This window comes from Oryza sativa, chromosome 11 (assembly GCF_034140825.1).
Source record: "Oryza sativa Japonica Group chromosome 11, ASM3414082v1".
NCBI classification, from domain to species: Eukaryota; Viridiplantae; Streptophyta; class Magnoliopsida; order Poales; family Poaceae; genus Oryza; species Oryza sativa.
Genome location: NC_089045.1, coordinates 11,065,769 through 11,081,847, shown reverse-complemented (window position 1 = coordinate 11,081,847; position 16,079 = coordinate 11,065,769). Strand labels below are relative to the sequence as shown.

Sequence of the window (16,079 nt, the reverse complement as noted above, 5' to 3'; positions counted from 1 at the left end):
TTAATCAATCAAAGAATCCTCACACACCAGGTGTGTTATGAGGTTACAAGTGTTGTCTGGCCAAAACTCAGATCGAGACACAGTACGACCCCTATTAGCTAGGAAGTGACTAACAGTATTCTGGCATCGCAACATTTTCTTAATAGTTATTTCCCTGTTTCCTGAGATCAACTCACCTATCTCCCGAATCAGGTGAGCCAGTTCTGATCTCACATTATTTGCCGACTGATTGAGGTTTACAGCTTCCAGGGAATCCGTTTCAATGCAGATTGGAAGCAAAGTCCATTGAAGCGCCATGATAATGCCTTCTTTGCACGCTAGGAGCTCTGCCTCCAGGGCACTGCTGCACCTCTCAATGAAGCCGCAAGCTGAGAAAATGACTGAACCTGCATTGTTCCTCAGGATGGCACCTATACCCCCTTGATTCAGGGAAGCATCAAAGGAGCCATCAATGTTCAGTTTCATCCATCCTAGTTGCGGCTTGGTCCAGGGAACAGGGGGTTGGATCTTCACTGGTTTAGAAGTGTTTCGCAGGGGATAAACCAACACATGCTTCCCTTTTAACAGTTTCCCAACCGGGTTTTGATGTATATCATATAGCGAGTTAACATAACTCAGCAGAAATCTTTTGGACACCACAGCTGGAGGAGGTATTTTACCGTGAGTTATTTCGTTTCACACTAACCACACACGCCACAGAGTCATCAGGAAAATAATTCGTCTATCTTCCGGCAAAAGCATAAGTAGGTCAAGAACTCAAATTTAGTCCTGTACACTGTCTGACAACAGCAGGGTCCAAAAAGATGACATCTTTCATCTAAGTCCATAGTTGTTGTGCTTGAGGGCACCAATATAAGGCATGAATAACATCCTCCGTTTCTGTACCACAAACCTTGCAAATCTCAGAAGCCTCTAAATTCCTTTTCTTTTTATTCTCCATTGTGGGCAGAGTATTGGAAGCTGCTTTCCATGCATGAATTTTCACTTTCTGCGGAACCTTGGACTTCCACAGACAATCCCAAGTTTTCCTCAGGTTTTCATCTGAGGAGCTGGAGCTACTAGCCATCTCATTGAGGGATAAAGCAAGGTGATATGCACTTCTGACCGAGAAAAGACCAAGTCTATCAGGGTGCCACGAGAGGAAATCCTCTTCTTGTCTAGCTGACAACCGGATATTCAGAATGAGATCAGCATCCAGGGGTAAGAAGATTTGGTTAATGTGGTCAGAATCCCAGGTGCCATTCGGTTTAATCAAATCCGAAACCCAGATCAACCTGCAGCTGCCCTTCGTCGAGATTAGCCGGCGCGAATGGTTTCTAGGAATCCAAGGATCGCGCCAAATACGAATTGATCGACCATTACCCACTTGCTAGATGGGTCCCTTCTTCAAGAGTTCTAGACCATACTCTATAGCTCGCCAGCCTGGAGACGCATTGCCACTGAAGCACGTATCAACCACAGATCCATTAGGGTAGTACTTCGCCTTGAGTACTCTTGCACATAAGCTCCCAGGGTTATCCAACAGGCGCCAGGCTTGCCTAGCCAGTAGCGCTTGGTTAAAAACCCTGAAATCCCTGAATCCTAGCCCACCTTTCTGTTTCGATCTTGTCAAGCAATCCTAGGCCTTCCAGTGAGTTTTCCTTCTACCCTTCTCTGCACCCCACCAAAAATTGCGCGAAAGCCGATTGAGATCATCACACACCGAATCTGGCAACTTGAAAACTCCCATTACATAGACCGACATGGCCTGAATCACTGCTTTCAGCATAATCTCCTTTCCTCCAGCTAACAAAAAGTTCTCACCCCACATCATTATACGTTTCCAGATTCTTTCTTGCAAGCTCTGAAACTTACCCTTGCTCAATCTCCCCTCGGGGGTAGGAAAACCCAGATATTTATTCTCAAAAGACACATTGGTTAACTGAAGGGTGTTGCTGATAGAATTTTGTACCTCGGCCGGAGTAGCACTGCTAAACAACATGGAACACTTAGCCGGGTTGATAAGTTGTCCTGTTCCTAGGGCATAATCATGAAGGACCTCTTTAGTCACTCGGGCTTGGTCATTATTTGCCTTAAAAAACAGGAGAGTATCATCAGCAAACATGAGGTGCGAAATCCCTGGAGCTCTGCGGCAAACATGAACCGGAGACAGAGATCCTTGCATCACTTTTTCTTCCATCAAACAGGAGAGACCATCAGCCACAAACAGAAAAAGGAATGGAGATAGAGGGTCTCCTTGGCGGAGGCCTCTTGATGGAGCAAATGTACTCAACAAGGTTCCATTAAATTTAATTGTATATCTTACCGTGGTTACACACGCCATGATCCACTTAACCCAACGATGAGCGAAACCCAGTTTGTACATACCTTTCTCCAAAAATCTCCAATCCACTCGATCATACGCTTTTGAGAGGTCCAACTTATATGCACAAGCAGCCGTATCTGGTCTTTTGCTCTTTTGGATATAGTGAAAACACTCAAAAGCAAGTAAAGCATTGTCTGTAATTAACCTCCCCGGCACAAAGGCACTCTGATTTGGCGATATTAGGTCGTCCAGGACTGGTCTAAGTCTATTGACAAGGCATTTTGAGACAATCTTGTACAGTACGTTACATAGGCTAATGGGGTGAAATTCTTTCAGCTCTATCGACTGCTGAGTTTTTGGAATTAGCACAATGGCTATGTCATTAGTACCTTCTAGCATCTCCCCTGAGGTGAAAATTCCTTCACAGCTCTTATGACATCCGCTTTAAGTGTGCCCCAGTTCCTCTGATAAAAGCGTGCCGGAAAGCCATCCAGGCCCGGGGCTTTTAGCGGCCCAATTTGGAAGAGAGCGTCGCAAATTTCCTCATCAGTGAACTCTTTGCACAGCTCTGCATTCATTTGTTCTGTTACTCTCTCCTGAAAAAGTCGTGTTACCCTAGAATGATCAACAGAAGGATCTGCCTTAAACACTTCTTTGAAATATGAGATCGTCATATTCTACAGCGCTGTTGTCGTACTTTGAATAGTGCCGGAGCTATCCCGGAGTTTAGAAATTCTGTTCTTCTTTGCACGCCACACTGATCTGCTGTGGAAGAACTTAGTATTCCTATCACCTTCCTTCAACCAACTGATTCTAGAGCATTGAAGCCAAAGCATTTCTTCCCTGTAAAGGAGCTCGTTCATGTGGTCAGTGGCCCGGCGCAACTCAGTCCTATCAGAGTTACTAGCTTGCAGACGCGCCAGATTTTTACGCGCCTTCTCCAACTCTCGACCTATGTTTTTGAATTTTGTTCTGCTCCACAGCCGGAGTGCACCCATTACCCGACCTAGGGCAGAGGAAATTTTCCCTAGGTCTTGCTTGTCGCCCACTTCCTTCCAAGTCTCTTCGATCACTGCAGTGGACTGAGCGTCCCTTTCCCAGCATATCTCATAGTGCAAGCACTTCGAACGGGTGCTGCGCTGAGGTTCCGAACTGAACTTTATCTGAACCGGGCAGTGATCAGAACATGGGGATGTCAGGTGGACAACTTGCGACTCACTGAAGATATCCCGCCAACTGTCATCAGCCAAAGCACGATCAACTCTGACCCTTACATTATTCCTCCCTTCACGGTGGTTATCATAGGTGAAAGGAACACCCGAAAAACCAAGATCATGAAGGTCACAATTTTGGATTAGTTCCCGGAACGCTAGCATCTGCCCTTCACCTCTCTGTCGCACCGGCAAATGTTCAAACTGCCATAAAGCCTCGTTAAAGTCCCCCATCACAAGCTAAGGTAGAGACGAAGTTTGCTTAATGGCAGATATAAGAGATCACATGCGATGTCTATGTTCAACTCTAGGTTCCCCATACACAAAGGTAACATGCCACTTGGGACCATCATGGGATAAACAAACATACGCATCAATATATCTTTCATGCACAGCTTTTATTTCCATATGGATAGATTCATGCCAGAATAAAGCTAATCCTCCACTCATACCATCACTACTCACACCTGCAAAACCTCTGAGACCAAGCCTGTTACGCAACCTACGAACTCTCTCTACCTTCTGTCTAGTTTCACTAAGGAAAACAATATGGGAACCCGCCTCTTGAACTAAGGTGCAAAGGTCACGAACTGTCGCAGCGTTCCCAATGCCACGACAGTTCCACGCTATGCAATTCCTTGCTCCTGACGGGGCCGGTTCACCGGCTCCGTCAGATTACCAGTGGCCCCTGGGCTGGTTGCCTCCATATCCTCCGCTTGTCCTGTCTCCGCTTTCTTGGAACGCTTCAAAGCTCTAGTCAGTTTGCCCTGGTCGGATTGCACCGGCTTCTACACCGACGATGGTTGCTGAAAGAGCTGAATGGCCTGCTGAACCTGGCCTGAAGATTGAGCCGCCGAAAGAGCCTGCACATTTTCCTTGATGAGATTACCACGATCTTCCGAAGATACATCGCCAAAGGATGCTTGCTGGTGCAAATTGGCAATTGCCGGAATCATCCCCAAGGACTGAGCCGAATGTGAGTCAGACCCTGATTGGTCACAGTGCGAAACCGAGAAACCATGTATCCCCAGAACACCACCAGATGTCCCACCCTTCATACCAACCTGGCTATCAACCATCATCCCTTGGGCTTGCTGCGCGAGCTGTTCATCAGTGTGTATATCCCTAGACTTTTCCTGGCCCTCAAAATCATCATGGGCATCAACTCTTGGCGGAATTATTTCATCCCGTTTATCCCCCTTCACCTTGCCCGACGAGGAGGAGCCAGCACTGCCAGCACTTTTGAATATTAGGTTCCGAGCAACACCGGCGTTGGCAAAGGCCTTCACCTGACCTATTCTCCTCTCAAAAGGTTTCAAAGGTGAGCAACGAAGGTCTGCCGAGAACCTGAAGGGGTGGTCAGCATTTGGCACTTTCTTATCACATTCCTTATCTGAATGTCCTAGGAAGCCACAGATGAAACAAAAGTGTGGAACTCTCTCATATCGAAGATCAAAGCTGCGGGTCACTTCTTTTCCTTGCACTGCAACCTTGATAGCAATCTTTGCTTTCAAGGGGTGATTCACCGGGAGGTCAACCCTAATCCGAAAGAAATCATACTTGTTTAGACCATCTGTTACCACATCCACTTCCCGTACATTGCTAAGCTTACTGCCGTAAAGCTTCCCTCTCGCCTGTATCATCAAAACCAAGGGGAGATCATAAATCCTAACCCAGATCGGCACTGAATTGAGGAGAATCTTGGAAGGACAAGTGAGCCCGTCAAACTCAGCCACCAAGAGAGCATCGCCCCTGTGAATCCACGGACCACCCTGTAGCATGAAATTGTAGTCTCCTTCCGCACTGAAGGTGATAATAAACAAGTTGTCCCTCAGAGATTTGAAACTCATATCTGCCCTCAGTCTCCAGGCACGTCGCATGTCCTCAAATAGGGCTGATGTATTCGGCGCCCGGAGAGAATAGAAATGAGCCAGGATTGTCCACTGACCTGCCTTTGCGATCTCATCTTCCTCCAGGACAACCTCCACTGCGTCGTCATCTTCTTCATCAATCACTCCTTCAGTAAAAACCTCTGGACCACTATGGAGATTAGGGTTACCCACAACATCCTTCTCTGACATGCTCGAATTAGATTGGTTTCTGCTCTTGGAGCCCTGCCTCCCCTCTTCCCCCGCAAGAACCATTGCCGCCGGCGTAGCACTCGGTTGAACAAACCTGTCGCCCCCAGTCGGCTTCGGGTGGGCAATCGTCTCACCGACGATCCCTTTATCACCCCCACCGGCTGTAGACTCCATTGGTTGAAAACCGAAGAGCAGTTGGCTAAACCCTAGATTGCAAGCCAGCAAACCAGGCTTCAGGGGAAACAAAGAGCGTATCCCAAGAAGCCCCCAATCGATCTCTTTATACCAAAAGGTTAGGCAGTACGAGATGTAATCCAATTCTGCCAATGAGTTTGGTAAGCAAGGCAAACCAATCTGTCCCGAGATGATTGGAAGGCAACGAAAACCTTTCTTAAACCCTCTCCTCCCTGAAATCGAATCCAAACAGAAACGAAGATGACTTCGGATGAAAAACCCAATACCAGACCAAAACGATCTGGATTCGTCAATATCACCGGTGAGATCAGAACAACAACCCAGACATGGCAAGCGGAAGCAGGCGAGATCCCTGCAGACTCCACAAACGGATCGGAGGAGAACTCCATCCATAGACATCCCAAACCATGGGTGACGGCCGCCGCCGCCCGGTCGCCCGGACGACGCCCGAGCCATCCCTGCAGACTCCACAAACGGATCGGAGGAGAACTCCATCCATAGACATCCCAAACCATGGGTGACGGCCACCGCCGCCCGGTCGCCCGGATGACGCCCGAGCCCTAACCCAAACCCTAACATTAGTTGTGTATTTTTTTTCTCCATACCTGGTTCCATTTAACAGATAAGCCCTTTTAACTAGGCATGGAAACCATCTTTATCATTTTCGTTATAATATTAATTTCGGAATCGGAATCGAAATCGGAAACCCCAGATACAAAAACAGAATCGAATATTATCGAAACTGATAACGGAGTGGAAATGAACCTTTATAAAAAATCCCTCAAACTGATAAATCCAATTCTCAAGGCCTCAACGGCCAACAATTCATTATAAAACACAATCGTATAAGTCCAATTGTTAAGTATCAACTATACATCACAAAACACAATCTATAGAATAAATTATCTATATTTAAGAGAGTAATGCTGTTGATAAAGCCCAATGCATGGAAAAAATATTCTTATGTAATTTTAGATTTGCATAACAATTATCTATTATATACTAAAAGTCCATTAAACCTCCTACAAACGCTCCTAAGCCGCCACTTGGCGCTCTAATAAATTAAAGAAATCCAAGAAATTCTAGAAAAAAAAGCAAAAACATCTCACCCTTGATTTTCACTTAATATAGCGGGCCCATTATTTTGCACCATTAGATCTATATTAAACAAAATAAACCAAGATCCCATCCTCTCCCGCTCCCCTCATGGGCCTCCACTCCTCACGTAAAGCACGTACATGTACGTGTACGTACGTTACTCCCTCACAACCTCTCTTTTCTTCATCCCATCCATCTTCTAATTTTGTAGATAATAAATTTATTATGTAAAAAATAATTAGATAACTAAATAATTATAAATTTTTACAACATATTCTATTTATCTATATTAGCCATGTATTTTGATATATAAGAAATACATCGTTTTACAAATACTCCTACAAATAGCAAAAAATAATAACATATACTATCATGTGGTTGCAAAAATTTTTACGTCATCTCTCCTTGCTCACTTTGGCCTCCTTAATTTCTAGCTAGCAAATAAGAAATATCCATTAAATTAAACATCGTATATCACAATATATCTATTATATACTAAAAGTCTATTAAACTTTCTACAAACACTCTCAAGTTGTTATGTGGCTTTTAACGAACGCTCATACATCGCCATGTGACGTGGTAATAAATTAGAGAATTGTAAGAAAAAGTGAAACATCTAACACTTAAACTGTCGATTTGTTATTTTGGACCATTAGATTATTAGATCCATTAAAATATAGTCTCTCACTTCTAATATACCGTTTCTATATGAGAGAAAATACATCTAAAAGTGATAAAAAAAGACCGAAATAAAAAAAAGATAAAAAACCAAAAAACAATTACAGATTGAAAAGAAAAATTAACAGCTAACATATAAAACGTCCAATCCGGCAATCTGCTCACCTCTCAAGCATGTATATGCATCATCTGTTCTTTTTTTTTCATAAGTTGTTGAGAGCTAAAGCACCATGGTTACATCTGTCGATGTCTTCTTCATGGAGGGTTACATGCATGCGTGCATCCTTGCATGTATTAACTTATAAACAATATATGTTGGTTTTATGCTCAGCATAATTCTTTTTATTACTGACAATCTACCATCTATCTATCTATTAATTATATACTGAATGTCCAATAAACATCGTCTAAATGCTACTAAGCCACCACATAGCATCTCTATAAATGGTTCTAAGCCGCCACATAGCATCCCTATAAATGCTTCTAAGCTACCTGAAAGGACCTTGATGTCGCCTAGAGGGGGTTGAATAGGCGGTTTTTAAAAATAAATGCGGAAGCTAAAACAAAATAGGGTCGGATTGTCTGATATTAGGTCGGATAGTCCTATGTAATCGGATATTCTGAACTGAGATTAGACAATCTGACCTGCACAACAACAATACAAACAGCAGAACAACCTAAGAGCTCTAGATTCAATCCACAAGCAAAGAGGTGAGCTCGACCAACAAAAATATTAGCATAGCACAAAGCAATGGAACAAGAAGGTAAAGAGAGTGAGGATATCACCGAGGTTTACACGCCGATGTATGTCCCGGAGTTCAAATCCTTGAGGGAATTCTAGTCTCCGTTGAGGGGCTCGCAAAGAGACGGGTCTTTTTCAACCCTATCCTCGTGAGGTTGCACAAATGCACTCCTCCTTCCACTAAGGGTATCTCTTTCCTTGCGGAGGCGAGATCTGGCCTTCACAAATTTCTCTTGGCCAACCACACGTAGATCGGTGGCCCAAGAACGACACCTAGCGTTCTAGGAGTCCTCAACCTCCAAGAGTAATAAACACCATACAACTCTTGGACAAATCCTAGTGCTCAAGATCAAAAGAAACACACACTAGGCTCCCAAACTCCAAATCTACACACAAAGATCAAAGTCACAAAGAACAAGGGGGATTTGAGATAGAGAGGGAGAGAGCTTAAAAATCCAAAGCACTTAGCACAAAGCTCAACCCAAAGCAAGATTGGAATGAAATCAGTTTGGGCAACCCTGGAAAAGGGTTGGTGGGGGGTTTATATAGATCCCCCCAAAATGTGACCGTTGGAGGGAAAACATTTAGCCCACGTCGGATAGTCCGATATAAGATCGGATAGTCCGATATTTTAAACCTCCAAGGCTACGAGAAACAGAGAACGAAGTTCCATGAAATTTCGGAATTTCCGAGACATCGGACTATCTGATGTTAAATCGGAGTATCTGATATTTTAGAAGCAAAAACTTCGTCCTCAAACAGAGACTCAACTTCCATGAAATTTCGGAGTCTCTGTATCATCGGACTATTTGATCCAACATCGGATACTTCGACACATAGAAAAACTCACTCGAAAGGATATTTCAAACAAAGACAGAGAGTGAAGTTCGATAGTCCGATACATCGGATAGTCTGATTTCAAATCGGATACTCTGATGTTGGTCAAGTAAAAATGCAATAACTTTTTACTCTGAACTCCGATTTCGAAGATCTTGGACTCTATGGAAAGCTAGTTTCGTGGGCTATCAAACCCAACATAAAACATGGTCCAAAACCTTCAAGAGATTATGAAAACTTGCAAAGAAACCCGGTGTAAGTGTTGTGACAAGTGAAACAACTCGAGATTGAAATTTTGGCTTAGGTTTTTCAACTCACACAAAGATGAAGCATTTTGAGCACTAGTATTCAACCAATTATATGCATGTGGTATCCCTCTTAATAGTACGGCATCCTAAACTCAAATTTAAAAAGCAAAGTTATACCAATAGGAGTACCTTCACACCATATCGTTTCTTCACTTGGAGGGTTACCAACGTCAAGGTCATTTGATCATCGGGAAGATCTCATCTTCTTGATCTTTGACATTTCATCTTCCATTTCTCCAATGATTAATGCGGATAATCCATGGCTTCAAGTGGCCTCGCACGGTTCATCACGATATAGTCTTCACTCGCCCTTCACCATCGGTTTCGGTTCGTCGGCGCCAATCCCCTTGCTTGTCCTTCACCACCGCATGGTCCATCGCAGCTGAGCGTCGCTTGTGCTTCACCGTCTTGCCATAGGTAGTCACTTCATACCCGCATCTTCAATATCTTCTCTTTAATTCTCATCCATCGATAAGTCCATTTCCTAGCTTCTTCATTGGACAAATCACTTGCTTATACACTCAATAAATGCATTAGTCCCTTAATCGTTTGTCATCAATAAACCAAAACCCACCAGGGGCATAATTGCTCTTTCACTACCACGTGGCGCTATAATAAATCACATAAATTCTAAGAAAAACAGCATTTAACCGTTGGTTTTCATTTATTTTGCTAGACCATTGTTTTATCCATGCATTGAATCTATCTTAAAAAACTACCAATTTAATTTATCTCTAAAAGTCCCCACTTCTAGGTGTAAATAAGTATGTACCCACGTAGGTCCCACGTTCCTCTCTTTTGTTTTGTTTTCTTTGTGAAATCCAAAGAGCAATACTCTGTTAAAAAGTTTGAACTCAGCTCAAAACTATAGTTGGGATTTAAAATTAAAATTTAAACCTCCTTTGGATTATAGTAAAAAAAAAGTGTGCGATTGGGATTCCTATTGATTGCATCACTATATCGTCCTTTAATTTGCACGAATACATTATAGTAAGTCTGATGAAACAATTCATATCCTACTGATACCATGCAAAAATAAACATAGGAAAGTTTAAGTCCATTAAACATCTTATGAACACTCCTAAAATTGTACATGGTACTATAATAAATTAGAGAAAATAATAGAAATTATCAGAAAAAGATAAAATATATCAAAATGTATCAAATGAAATTCTTGATGCCAATTGCAAAAACTTGATTCTATGCCAATTGATTCCGGTACCGATTGAGAAAGCATGAGTAAACAATTTCAAGTATTCTCTCCCCCTTTCTCGTTTACTCTTTGGCATCTTTAAAGCATGCATTTCGATAATTTCTCACAAATATCTCACCCTTTGATCAATCTTTTCTTTATCCCCTTTAGAATACTTCTCCCCCTTTGACATCTAACACCAAAAGGGGCATAAGTAGGGAAAGAAAAGCAAAGGGATCCTTGATGAGGGATCATCGAGTACTTACCTCTCAATTTTATATTTCATCACTTGTGATTAGGAAATGAAGATCAATTTCACATAAAGATCACAAGTAAATCTATAAGCATTGAGATACAAACTTTGCACATAGAAAGCTCACATACAAAGGGTTTAAAGCATAGAAGAAAAAAAGTCTCCCCTTTACTTGTTAAAGACACATTTTTTTAATCTAATGTATCCCTCCCCCTTAGTCCTTCTCTCCTACTTTGGCATTTAAGCATGGTAAGGAGAGGACATGATACACGATGAAGAGGATCATCGAGATTTAAACTTGCCAAACCACTTCTTCACAAATTCGAGTGAAATTCTAGAGTTTTTTTTTAAAAAAAATCTCACCCAAGATTTTCACAAAACATTTCACAAATGAGTTTCGCGTGTATGAATCTCATAGTTTGTGCTAAGACCAAAAAATTCATGTAGAATAAGGTCTCCGAGCACATTGATTCACTTAGAACAACTTTGTGAGTAATACTCGCTTATTGACTAAACAAGCATTTCGTCACAACATTTTGCAAATTAGGCTAATTATCAATGAATTAAACTTGACCTAGATGCACAGACAAGGCAAGTGATCCAATCATACCAATTTGAATAACAAACTATGGATCATCGAATTACCTTCCTTGTCAATTTTTGAGATACCCATTCGATAAAATTGATATCTTGAAGCCAATTTGAACTTGGCACATTGATGGGCTTGATGAAATCTCTTCCTTGATTTGCTTGATTCCAATCCCGAGAAAGAACTTAAGCTTTCCCATCACGAATATGCTTAACTCCTTGATCACAGTCTGCGTCCTGATAGTGCTTGTGATCTTCTTGTAAGGCCATGACCCAATCTGGTTTAGCATGTGCACCATCTTCCTTCTAATAGTCCAAAGACAACAAGAGAGAGTAACATTCACAAATTTTGCAAATTTAGAATGAATAGTTACTCCCTTTTTGTATGTCATCGAGGATGTTGTAGGGATAATCTCGTTGAACGATGTGGTAAATTCTTGGATGGTACACCGATGGGACTTGAGCTTGCATGGTGTAACTTTGCTCTTAAGTTGCCCTTGGCATCAATCCCATCCACTTGTGCCGGAAGCATGTCTTCATGTTCTTCATTGTCAATTGCGGTAGGTTGACTTGAGTTGATTGAGGTTGATCAAGTATGCATGTTCTTGTGAGCTTGGAGCCACCAGCCTAGATCCTTCGGGTGACCAAGGAATCTTCCCGGAGTCTCCGAGGTGTCCACCCAGAGCCTCCGGGCTCGATGGCATGGTGATAGATGAGCTTGATTGCAAATCGAGCAGTCTTACCGAAGCCTTTGGTTCCACAATAAAATCTGCAATAAATCTTGTAGATAGGTCATAGAACATTGCATATCTTTCAGTTTGGGAGTTTTACCCAATTCTCAACCAAATAGAAGCCACAAAAATCACAAAGATTTAGAAAACTGAAAGTTTCAGGATTTTCAGATTTTGGGGATTCAAAATGAGCTAGAAAAGAGCATTGAAACACTATCCCAATGACCTTCGAAAACTCCAAGTAAATTTATCCAAGACGTCCAACCATAGAGGATCAAAAGTCATTATATAAACTCATTCCAGTTTGCAACCCATTTTGAGATATAAAAATCACAAATCAGTCAAAAACCATGAATTTTTTGAAAATTTCATCAACTTAAGCAAAGTGAGAAAAAGTCAAATTATTTCCAAATTAAATCGGAATGATGCGAAACCTTGCAGAAATGATCTTTTCACTTAATAGAAACTTTTCAAAAAAGAATTTCTCAAAAAATATTTGTCTATCAAGAGAAATGTCAAAAAGAGTTTTGTAGGCCATTCAAGTCAATAAATCTCAACCAAAATGCCAAATCGCATCCAAATAAGATTTTTATAAGGTTTGACATTTGGACAACCTTAGATGGATTAGAGATACTAATTCGAGCCCATATTCACAAAGAATTTTGGCTCAAATAGTTGAACCCACCATAAGCAAGTTTTGGCCAAAAGAGGTAAAGTCAAGATTTTTGATGAACTTCACAAGGCTGCAACATTTGAATGGTTGGTCTTTCGGAAAAGCTTTGAACTAAAAATATGTTTGAAATGACCAACCCTAAAAGTTTTGTATTGGCAACTTTTTCAAAAACTCAATAGATTTTGATTTGGGGTAAAATATCACTTTTAACAAAAACAAGATCACTACAGATCCTGTTTAGACTAAAAAGAGTTGTTTTCTTTTGAAAATAAGAAATTTTACTCCAAAAGCTTTGGAAAACATTTCAAACAAATGTTGAAATACTTTTGAAAATATTTTCACAAATATTGGCCTTTTACATACGATTTTTGACTTTTGACTAAATATGCTCTTTTGAAAACAATGAATGCAACTTTTGAGATTTTTCAAGTTTTGAGAGCAAGAGATACATGAATGTGGTTGCACAATTTCACCCTAAAGTATCTCTCACTTGAAATCAAAGAGTTGAACATTTGGGTTAACTCATAAGATTGAGCAAAAAGATACATAAAAGCTCACTATTCAAAAACCTTCATCCAAAAGTCAAGAAATAGTAAATAAGAAGATTTTGGATTGCAATACATATGTATGAGCTTGACATACCTCCAAGAACCAATATATATAAAAAATAAGGTTCTAGTGGCAAAACTAACTTGATCTCGTAAAATGACCAAAACACATTTACGGGATGCAAAAGACAAGAGAGGTTATAGCACTCCCACTAAATTTGGTAAATCAAAAACATTAGTCAAATTTAACTTATGCATCAACCAAGAAATGTTCAAGAATAAACATTATGCACAAGCATAACCTACACAAGGTTAGGACATAAATATTTAAATGTAAATACTTGTTACCGAGATGACATTGGTTCTTGATGTAGAACAACTATCCTCGTATTTGACTCCAATTTTGCATATTGTGTGAACTTGATTTTCCACAAATGAGTCAAACCTCCAATGCATCTCCAAATACCTATTTCTCACTTTAGCACATTTTGGTCCCCAAAAACATTGGATCCATAAAGGTTAGTCACAAGAGACTTAGGCACCCAAATGGCCTTTGTGCTAGTGTGTGGCGAACAAATCACCCTAGTAGCATAAATGTCATTTTTGGCATTCCTAAGCAATTTATGATCAAATGAGAGACTTGGCTTAGGAATGTTACCCATGGGACAATTTTTACCAATATGTCCCTTTGCCCGGCAATTATAGCAAAGTCGACTTTTGCTTCTATATTGCTTTTTGGTTTGCTTGTTGCCGGTTTGCCTCTCACTTGATGTTTTGCATTGTACATCCAATCTGCAAGGAGACCTTGAGGCAATGTGTCCCACTTCGGTGCACTTGAAGCAAGTAATGGAACTCTTGATCATCTTTTGATTTCGTCCCTTGGTATAAGCGTTGTTGGACTTGCTATCCCTTTGATGGATCTTGGTGCAAGCCACGGTTGATCCCTCCTCAAGCTTCTTCACCATGCCCTCACGGTTATCTTGAGAAGGTTGAGCAATGCACACAAGTCCATGATCTGTTTGCTTCTCCCTTTTGCCTACACAATCCAAGTCACATATAGTGCTCGGGGAAATATTTGCTTGGGAGCAACAAGGGTTAGTACAAGTGAGATCAACTTGAACATGAGGCTCATAGGATTTTACCGTTGCAATTATCACCTCATGAGATACCTCTAGCATGGCATGAGAATCCACAAGATTCTCATGAGAACACAAAAGTTCATCATGTCTTTCTTGTAAATCCACATACTTGTTAGTGATCTCGTCAAGTTGAGATTTAAGCTCTTGATTTTGCTTCTCCAAAGATGCTACACAAGCAATAAAATTAGTGGCACAAGCAAATTCATTTTCTAATTTTTCATACCTCATAATCAATGAAGAATGAAAATCCTTAAGTTTCTTGTGTTCTTCAGTTAGACTCATGATTTCTTCATTCTTCTTAATGAGGCATGCTTGTTGCTTCTTAATGGTCTCCATGAGCTTTATCACAATTGTAATGTCCTTCTTGCTCAAGTGATCAAACTCGAAGTCACCATCTTCTCCCATAAAGCAAGCATGATCTTCGGAAATAGAAGATGAGCATCTTGGTGAGGTGGATTCTTCACTTGTCCGTTGGCGCTAATTTACTTCTCCCTTCAAAAGGTTAGTTCCACAAGTACTATAGGAAGTTGAGCATTTATCCATATCATCCTCACACATATACTTGGGGCTAGGTGAGATACATGAGTCAACAACACAATGCAATATGACAAATTCATTATCGGTGTTGTCGGAATCCAATGGGAGAATTGGACGATCGTCAACCTTACTCACCAATTCATTACCTTCACTGTAGTCATGTGTTGATGATAAGGCGGATTTGGGATGATTATCTTGATCATCGAAGGTAGTCACTTGAGGTTTTTCGCATGGTGATGAAGTTGAGCACTCCTCAAGTGGTTCTTCCAAAAAGAGTACATCATCACATTTGGACTTGTCGTATCTCTCCTTGAGTGTGGTCCAAATGAGATGAGCATCTTCAAGCGGCATGATGGTTTTAAATACATCTTCATTCAAAACACTAAATAAAACATTAGTAGCTTGAGCATTGAGATGTATGCATTTCTCTTCCTCTTCAAATGATAGCTCTTTATCATTAGGAGGAGAAATGCTCACATCTACAACTCGCTCTATTTGAGAACCCATGGTCCTAAATATGTCAAGTATGCGAGTACTCCAAGAATCATAATTTGAACCATCTAAAAGGAGTAAAGGAACCATATCTACTAAACCACTAGTCGACATCATTACTCTCTAGGTGGTAAAGCCCTTAATAGAGAGACCTGGCTCTGATACCAATTGAAAGGACCTTGATGTCGCCTAGAGGGGGGGGGTGAATAGGCGGTTTTTAAAAATAAATGCGGAAGCTAAAATAAAATAGGGTCAGATTGTCTGATATCAGGTCGGATAGTCCTATGTAATCGGTTAGTCTGAACTGAGATCAGACTATCTGACCTGCACAACAACAATACAAACAGGAGAACAACCTAAGAGCTCTAGATTCAATCCACAAGCAAAGAGGTGAGCTCAACCAACAACAATATTAGCATAGCACAAAGCAATGGAACAAGAAGGTAATGAGAGTGAGGATATCACCGAGGT

At 41.1% G+C, this 16,079-nt stretch overlaps 1 pseudogene; it reads right to left on the bottom strand.

The window, feature by feature from the left end:
• Positions 1–5,771, bottom strand: LOC136354154 (uncharacterized; annotated as a pseudogene).
• Between the last annotated feature and the right edge of the window lie 10,308 nt (positions 5,772–16,079).